Below are 7307 nucleotides of genomic sequence, written 5' to 3' on the forward strand. Positions count from 1 at the left end.
CCGGCGCCGGATCACAGCCCTCACTGCCGCGCCCGTACCGGACCGGGACCGGGACCAGCAACGGGATCGCAACCCTCGGTGTTGCACCCGCACCTCGCTCAGCCAGTGAGCGGGAACCGGTCTGTATGTGGGATCCGAACCCTCGGCGGGAGCGCCACCGCGCTCTCAAGCGGCGCACTGTAGCAGTGCGCCACCGGGCCGGCCCTTCATGTGATCTCTTTAGCCAAGTCAGGACTGGAGCTCTGGCCTTGGGGCCCTGGGCCAGGCAGAGAGCTGCAGGGCACGGGGACGAGGCGGCCTCCCTGTGATCGGCATGGTGTGGCCGCAGCCCCAGGCGGGCCATGGCCAGCACAATGCACATTCCAGAGCAGCACAGGATGCTTTGGGGGACAGGGTCCGGCGGGCAGGGGTGGGACCTCAGGGCAGGGCGCCCACACAGGCTCTCTTCTCAGCTCAGCATGCAGCTAGCTCCTCCAGGCTGGGCCTTGCGGGAGTGTCCCACCCACCGTCCACAGGCGGGGGCAAGTCCCCAGGGACAGGCTGTGGGCTGCTCATGCGGGATCCTGGGGGGGATCAGGGCCATGTGCCCCTCCCTCACTCCTGCTCATTCCTGCTGCTGCGGCACCCTCATCCCTCAAGGTCCCCTGTGCTGGCAGGGCAGGTGTCTCCTGCAGGGTAAGGGGTCCAAGAGCCAGCCTTGCCTCCCCAGCCTGGGGCCTGGGCCAGGCCACGTTGCACCCTGGGAGTGGGCCCGGAGGTAGGGTTGGGTGACCATCTGGCTCCCAGGATTGCCCAATGCGCTGCCCAGGCCCTCAGAGGCCGGGTGGCTTCATCGCCACCCCACCCAGCTTTGTCCAGCATCTGAAGCCGGGCCTGCCCATGGAAGAGGCCTCCAGGCTGGCAGCACTGTGCAGCTGTGGGGTGGGCAAGCACCTCTGCTTGGCATAGGAAGGAGGCCCCCCCCTTTTCCCTCCTCCCACCGCTAGGAAGATAAGGGTGGCTCCTGGGGAGGGAGCAGGCTGTGGGGGTGGTGCCTGAAGTGGGAGAGGGCAGGAGCTGGGGCAGTGCTGGTGAGGTCGTCAGCAGGCTTCCTGACCGGCCCCTGCCGCAGAGTGCGGGGCTCACCCTCTGGTTTGCATTGGCCGCGAGCGCAGGGCCGTCGTGGCGCTTGCCTGGTGCTTCCCATACACCTTCTCCATTGACCCCACGAGGCGGGTCTTGGCTGGTGCTGGATGCTGAAACTCACAGGATGACCCTGAGTAGGCCCCAGCCCAGCGACCACCCCAGGGGAAGCAGACACACACCTGAGGCCACCTGGAACAAGTAGCCCGTGTATGGACCATGTGGCTGACCCCACAGAAGCTCCCATTGTAGGGGAGGAGGTCCCTTCTCGGCAGAACAGTCCAGAAAAGGCACAACAGGGAAGGCCAACAAAACTGAAAGCAGCTTCCGTAGAAAACTAGAAAATGCAGGTCAGCACAAAGAAGAAAATTAAAAATATCTGTAGTTTCCTCCACTTGGCAAAAACCACTTTCTTGTTTTCTGATCCATGAACTGAAGGCTATAAAACTCTCAGGACTGCGTCAGGGACATACAGGAATTTTGATTGACAGTGTTCATTATTGTTCCATTTAAAACATTTTGTGGTTTCCATTTCAATTCCTTCTTTAACCGATGACTTATTCAGAGTGTGTTTGGTAACGTCCCAGACTAGAGTGTTTTTTAGTGGGAATGTGAGCTCGTTTCTCTTTGTTATTTATTTTTAATTTAGAGTTCTGGTTTGTTTATTTTAAGTCTTAAAAAAAAATACAGGTATGTTGATAAAAGAAACAAAAAGAACCCCCACAGTTAGGGCAGTTTCAGTCCGTCTGCAGTTTCAGGACTCACCAAGCGCCCGCGTGGCCCAGCTCTCTGGCATCCGACTCCTTCAGTTCCTTCCGCTGTTCCTTGCCTTGTCTCCGTCTTTCTAAATGACATGCTCTTGCTGCTCTTTCTGGGGTTAGCAGCTTTCCACACAGTGAGATGTCACTGGAGGGCAAGGGCTTAGCTCTTCCCCAGCACGCTCTCCCTACCTCACCTTCTCTTCTTCTGTCTTCCGAACTGAACTATTTCATAATTTTTGGTTGTTTATGCTGTTATATGTAGTACACTAAATATTATTCATTGCTGAGCCAAGTAGTGAATTCTGCTTAGATTTTCTGTTTTTCCTGGAGTTGCTATTTGCCTTGCTTTCTTTTTTCATCTGCTGAGTTTTCTCTGTGCCTATAGCTGATTCCTCCTCTGTCTTCTAACAGGCTCTCCACAGTTTTTGACCCAGTGAAATGCATCTGATATTCCACTGGTTCATCTTTTCCTGGAACCCTCTGAACTGTCTTGGTCTGGTCGCACTGTGGGCTCCACATCCCTGCTGTTGGGCAGAGTTTTCTATGTGCCCTTCATGGACTGGACAGCCCTTGTTAGCTGTTGTTTGTCTTGATCGAAGCCCAGCTCCAGCTCCGATTTCAGAGGGGGCCTGTGACCTCCACCCTGTCCCACACTGGCCTTAACACCCAGCCCTCAGTAGACCTGAGCCGGCCTCAAGCCTCACATTGGCTGTTCAGTCTGCACTTTTGCTCACCACTGTGGCTCGGGTGCTATCTTCACTTCTGGCTCTGCAGAGCTTACTTCCTTGTGCATTTTTACAGAAACCTTCAAAAGCATATCTATCTCATCCAGCACGTGTTTGTGCTTGGACTAGGAAGGGGATTGGTGTAGACTGGACACCCCCACAACCTCACTGAAGCTTAAATCCCCACTGTAACTGTTGATGGTGGGAAATCCTATTATGGTGATTGAAAGGTGGAGTCTTGAAGAGGTGATTGGATTGTAGGGCTGCGTCATAGTGAATGGATTAATAATGGTGGTCAGGGGCGTGGTTCTGAGGGCTTTAAAAGGAGAGCACAGAAGAGTCTCTCTCTCTCTCTCTCTGCTCTGCCATTTTCTGCCATGTGAGACCCCTGGGTCACTGTCACCACCACCAAGGCCTTCACCAGCTGTGTTCCCTGGACTTTGGACTTCCCGCCTCTGAAACTGTAAGCAGTAAATTTCGTTTTCTTACAAATCACCCAGTTCCAGGTATTTTGTTATAAGCTACAGAAACGGACTAATACAGGGATTTTGTGCCATCTTGGTTGGAGCTGTAGCAGATGCTCTGGTGTCCTGCCTGTGTCCCCTTAGGCCTCACCATCCCTGTGCCCAGTGGTATGACTTTGGACAGCCTGACATCTGCTCTGCAGCTCCAGCTCAGCAGGGCTAGATGGAGAATTCATGCCTCCTCCTCCTAACATCATTTTTACATTTAAAAATTTTTATTTTGTGTTATTTTTTGTGACCTTGGTGTTATAACACCATGCTCTAATAAACTGAGATAACCAGCCAGCCCACCTCCTAACTTTTTAAAAAATAAAATTTGGAATTTAACACAATTTCAAGATCACAAAAAAGTTGCAAGAATGAAGCATTTGAGAGCTAGCTGCCAGCATGGTGTTCCGCTGCACCCCAAAGATTCTTATACATCCCAACATGGCTGTCCACGGCAGGGAACACTGAAGGTTCAGACCCCATCCAGGACCTGCTGGTTGTCCCAATGACGTCCCTTGAAGTAAAGACATCCAGCCTGGAGCACATGTTGTGCTAAGATGTCATTGTGTCTTTTTAGTCTCCCTCAGTCCAGAGCATTACTTGGCTTTTTCCTGACTGCTGTGACCCTGACATCTTTGAAGCTTCCAGGCCAGGCTTGTTGGAGAGAGCCCCTCCCTCTGGGTTTGTCTGAGGCCTCAGTGTGGCTGGATGCGAGTTATGCATCTTTGGCAGGAAAGTCACAGAAGTGCCTCTGGGGTCTGTTCAACCCAGCCCGTCAGGTGGTGCAGGGATTTGGTGTATCCAGGTACCAGGGGGTCCACTCTGATCACTCAGGTAAGGTGGTGTCTGCCAGAGTCTCCACTGGGAACTTACCCTCTGTGCCCCCCCTCTGTGACGAGTACATATTTTGTGGGAAGACACTTCTAAACTCTGCAAACAGCCCCCAACAAACTTTCAACTCATTAATATTTTTTTTTAAACAAAGCTTAAAGTATGTACACACTCCTGGTTTCCTATTTTATTGTGTGGTTATAATCAGTTACTATCGTTACTGTCCGATGTGGCTGGTGGCAGCCCTTCCCGGCCGGCCCTGGGTCCTTTGGACACGTCTTGTCATTCTCTGAGCCCTTCCTTATTTCTCGTCCTATACTCTCTCTGCCTGCCCCAGCCCTGGGATCAGCTTTTTCTCCAAAGGTTTCTTTCAGAAGAGAATGGAATTTAGAAGCCAAAATCTAGGTTCCTGGTGTGCTCACTGCTGTTAGGGGTCCCTCCTCTCAGGGCCTCTCTGTGACAGAGCTAGGTACACACATCTGTGCAACACACACATTTACATCTGTAGTTCTTTTTATAAAAACGAACATTTGTGAGATCACGTAGGTATTGCTAATTCTAATCCAACACCACACGTTAATTTCTCCCTTTCCATATTTTAAATTCTCACCTCTAACCGTGAGAAACCTGACTCCTGTTGCCCTAAAACACTTCCTGGTTTGGTCAAACCTCCCCCCACGCACCACACACACATAATCCATCTCCCTGCTCCAGTGGATGTCCCCTCACCCCCTTGGGCTCTGACCTCTTGCTCAGGGCTGCCCCCTGGGGATGGCTCTGAGCCTGTCTCCAGGCGCTTGGGGAGGTGAGAGGCTTTGCAACTTACCCCCGAGGGCCTGGCTTCCCTTCCCTCCCTCACTCCCTCAGACCGCTCTGAGCCTGTCTCCAGGCGCTTGGGGAGGTGAGAGGCTTTGCAACTTACCCCCGAGGGCCTGACTTCCCTTCCCTCCCTCACTCCCTCAGACCCTACCTCTGCTTCCTGGGACTGCCTCCCAGATAAATTACTTGCACTCAGATCTGCCTCAGGGTCTACTTTGCGTGGAACCCAAAACAAAGCAAAAGTCTCTTCTAGGTTTCATCAAGTTTATGTTTCTTGAGTAACTTTTTTTTCAAATTTGAAGTTTTAAAATAGTAACTCAGCACTTTACTGACAATGGAAGTTCATCCCTGGCTGCTACTAGGCTCTTCTTTCTGATCCCCAATGAAGGAGGGGTGGGATGGCAGTGGGGAGACAGCAGGGCAGGGTGGAGCAGAGCTGGTCTGCGGTGGGGAAGCTGTGTGTGTTGGGGCTGGTCTGATGCCCACAGTACATTTCCCCAGCTGGGCCTCTGAGCTCCCTGACAAGTAGGGGTACCCCTTTGAGTGCTGGCACCCTCATCTCTTGGTCCTGAGGGCTGTCCATCCATCTCCAGGCTGCAGGCTTCTTGAGGTTGGAGTCTCAACTACAAGGCCAGCCCCAGGGGCCCTTCTCTGCCTAAAGCCAGCTCCCCACCACGCTTGCCTCCTCAGCGATGGGATGGTATTGCTCCTACACCAGCGTCATCAGTCTCCCACACGGGAATGGAAGCTGCATGAGGCAGGGCTCGTCTCCTTCTGCTGTCCCAGCACCCCGCTCAGAGCTTGCAGGGGTAAGAGCTCCACACATGCATGCTTATCCAACAAGGGGACAACCATGCCCAGCTGCCCAACCCATCTGTGTGCCAAGGGCCAGGGAGTGAGCAGGAGGGCCTGGCACGGGGGTCCCAAATGTGGGGGCTCCTCTGGACAGGCACCAAGCCCCTCCCACCCCACTCCCCGATGTGGCTGTGCCTGTGGCCTAGACCCTCCACGGACTGGCGTGGTAGCCTGGCCCAGTTGCCTGGCCCATGGCATGAGTGGGCGACTGGCCAGAGCAGCTGCTGGAAGGGGTGGGAGGAAGGCCAGCAGGCGGGAACCCCCACTGGGCTCAGGGAGAAAGCCGGGCCCTGCCAGCTCTGCCTGGGCACAGCAGCTTTGATCTTTGGTGGGGTGGGGTGGGGTGGGCTACTCTGGAAACTCCATTTTGGGGAGAGGAGGCTTGGACGTCCAATGAGCGCAGAGGCAGCTTCTGAGGCCAGCCCAAGGCCCTCCCTGCTTCGTAGGGCCCTTCGCCCCCCGTCCACAGTTCTTTCACCCTCCTGCACACTCCTGGCTGTTTTGCTGGGGAAAGTGTCACCTCATCTGGGCCCTGCAAGGCCAGAGGCACAGATGGAAGCGGAGCATCTGAGTGGACACTGCCCATGCTGGGGGCCATGCTTGGAGCCCTGTCCAGAACTCCTGCTTGGCCAGAAAAGCAAGAGAAATTCCTCCCTTGATTGGAGACACTTCTCAGCTGTCTTAGGTTCTCCAGACACCTTCTTTGGTTGTACAGAATTCAAATCCAGATGGAAGGAAATGACTCCTCATGGTGCAATCTTACCTTTTTCTTTGTTTTTAAAACATTTGTTTTAAGGAAACACTCTTCTTGGCCTGTCTTCTTACATGGGAACAAATACAGAAGCTCCTGGTGGGGGCTGCCGATGGTGGGGGCCAGCGAGTGAAAGGAAGAGTGGGCGGGACAGCAGGGACTGTGATCACAAGGAGGGACAACCCCCCAGGGCACTGGCCAGTAGGGACCAGGGAGAGGGCTCACGTGTCTGCGGCGGGAGAATTCAGGTTTTCAAACGCCCTGAACCTCAAGCCCTTCCTGGGGGTCGCCTGCTGGTGGTCGCTGCCTCTCGACATCTGCCCCTGTCTTGGGGGCGACCCGAGGCCTGCACAGACTGGCTCCCCGGGGCAGGAGCTGTGCACCAGGGGTGCTGGTTTGGGCCCGGTTCCAGCCTCCACTGGGGAAGAAAGGAACAGAAGGTCACGAGCTGAAGGTCACCCAGGACAGCTTCAACACCCCTGTCCTGTGGGAAAGTGCCATGCCCAGCTCGCTGGACTGTCCACCTGCATCAGGTTGCGCCAGCTGGGGCTGTGCCCCCCATTCGAGTCCCCACTCCCTGGGCGTCTGCTGAGTGCTGCCTTTCTCTGGGGGCCCCTTGTTTTTTCCCTCCCGGTCCTTCCTGGCGCGTGTCTCACCCACAACACAGCCAGTGTCCGAGGGACAAACAGTGGCCTCTCTGTCTGGCCACGAGCCCGGCAGACGTGCAAGCGGCTCCCGGCCCTGGAGGCTGCGAGGTGAGGGCACGCCAGCCGCGCCCCGGGCTCGCCGGCCTTCCAGCGAGCTGGCCGGGGGGCGGCTCAGAGAGGCGGGGCCGTCAACCCAAGGCCCGAGCCCCCAGCCCGGGAACGGGCCGCGGGGTCACGGTGTGGTCAGTGCTGCCGGCCAGCCGTGCTGGGGCTGGGGGCTGCGG

Source organism: Galeopterus variegatus, unplaced genomic scaffold (genome assembly GCF_000696425.1).
Source record: "Galeopterus variegatus unplaced genomic scaffold, G_variegatus-3.0.2 Scaffold10535, whole genome shotgun sequence".
NCBI lineage: Eukaryota > Metazoa > Chordata > Mammalia > Dermoptera > Cynocephalidae > Galeopterus > Galeopterus variegatus.